Source organism: Colossoma macropomum, unplaced genomic scaffold, assembly GCF_904425465.1.
Source record: "Colossoma macropomum unplaced genomic scaffold, Colossoma_macropomum, whole genome shotgun sequence".
NCBI lineage: Eukaryota > Metazoa > Chordata > Actinopteri > Characiformes > Serrasalmidae > Colossoma > Colossoma macropomum.
The window spans coordinates 31,390,408-31,392,484 of NW_023494801.1; positions in this window are offsets into that span (position 1 = coordinate 31,390,408).

The window sequence follows — 2,077 nt, forward strand, 5'->3', positions numbered from 1 at the left end:
TTTCACAGAAAAATTAGACTTGTGTCTTGCTGCTGTAAGATTCGTCTTGGTAAAACAAAACAAGAAAAAACTTTTCACTGAGCTGCATGTTCAGCTAGATGTAACTGATACTAACAGAGGACGTCACATTCTCATTTTCTGTTTGTTCTCTTTATAAACACTTTCAGGATAAAGTATATGTATTCACAGTTCTGTTTTCAGGTGTTTCCAGGTCTTCTGTAATGCTCACTGAAGGCCATTTCATTAGGACTTCTTTGTTTTCTGTGTTTTTGTGCCTACTTGGCTTAGATGTAATGTTAGTGATATGTAAAATTAGCCTTAGAGTATTATTTGCCCATGTATTTTAGCAGTAAGGAAGTGGGAAGTGAATAAACAGTACAATAGGAATCTTTTATGAACAGCAATAAAAGTGTTTACTATCATAAAACTGTCTGTTCATTCAGCATGAGGTCTTCGCAGTAAAGAGACACAGTTTGCATGAGTGGTCTTGTTAAATTTTTGCACAATTATAGGTGGGGGTGATGGAAGAGGCAGGTGCAAGCTGATAATACTGGTTAATATTATTTGTCCCTACCTGCTGGTGCAAGGCGAGGTAATCAAAACTCACATTTGATTCACACATTTCTGAGGTGTGCAAAAGTGACCACACTTCAAAGATTACAGAAAAATAAATATTTTTTTCATTTAAACAATATATGATAAGTCATGCCTAATATAACCAAGGGCATCAGTGTAAAAAATGCCTATTTTGATTTTTTGGTTTAATGTAACAATGACACAATTCAATCCATAGCATGGCTTTTTATTAGTATACTCACAGTATCACTAGCAATACATGCCAAGTTACAGGTTCTTCTCATCCTCCTGTCAATAAAGCTGGGTATCCAGTGATCCACTCTTTACAAATAGATGTAATTTTCTGTACTTCCATTCCAAATTATCTGTTGAAGATTTTTGAAGTAACATCTTCCAGGACTTAACTATAATGTCAGCTAAAAAAAGTTGCAGTTGCAATCATTCCTATATTTAGCACTGCGAAATCTCATAGGATGAAAGGATACCTGGGTAGAGGATTAGAAACCTACCTGCCCACTAAGCAAACTGAAATAATCACACATACTCATACACACTACACACCCCATATAGAGTTATTTTTGAAGTTTCAGATTGCCTTTGTTGTCTGAGGAGTCTAAAGAAAAACTCTGGTAGCTGCATTGCAGTAACATCTAACATTTACTGTTGTGTGTGTGTTGCATGAGAAACAATGTTAAAGAAAGCTGCCTCAAGTAATTACACAACAAGTGTGTTAGCTCTGCCTAGTACTGAAACTGTTGGGTAAGTGTGAGTTGCCTATATAACCTGGAGGTTAATCTTTGTGTGTCTTTGAGTGCATCATCATCCACATATTTCTCTGGTATTAATTAAGTAGCATGTGCCTGCCAAGAGACATTCATTCTGAGAGTAAAATAACCTATGTGCAGTGCCCAGATCTTCCCTTTTTGGACTAGACTAAGTTGCATTCATTTGGCACTGTCTCAGATCCCTGTGAGATTCTAAGCATGTTTGCCTATACCTCACAAAGATTCCACAAGGTTTATGATTAATTAATTAAACAAAAGGTAGGCACATAAAGTTTCCATTTACACTATATAGACAAAAGTATTGGGATACATACACATTACACCCACAGAAGCTTTTATGACATCCCATTCTAAAAGCATTAATATGGAGTTGGTTCCACTTTTTGCAGCTATAGCAGCTTACACTCTTCTGGGAAGCTTTCTACAGGATTTTGGAGTGTGTCTGTGGGAATTTTTGCCCATTCATCCAGAAGAGCATTTGTGAGGACCTTACCAAAAAAGTATACTTGAAGTTTTTATTAAGTAAACTTAAGTAAAGTTCAAGTATATTTCCCAAGTATACTTTATGTAGTAATTATAATACTATTAATGTACTAGTAGTATACTTGCAAGTGTACTATTTCAGTACTTTTTAGGACTAATTTGGCCCATTTTTTAGTTTATATAAGTATACTTTGAAGTATACCACAAGTAAAATTATATATATACATTGGCCT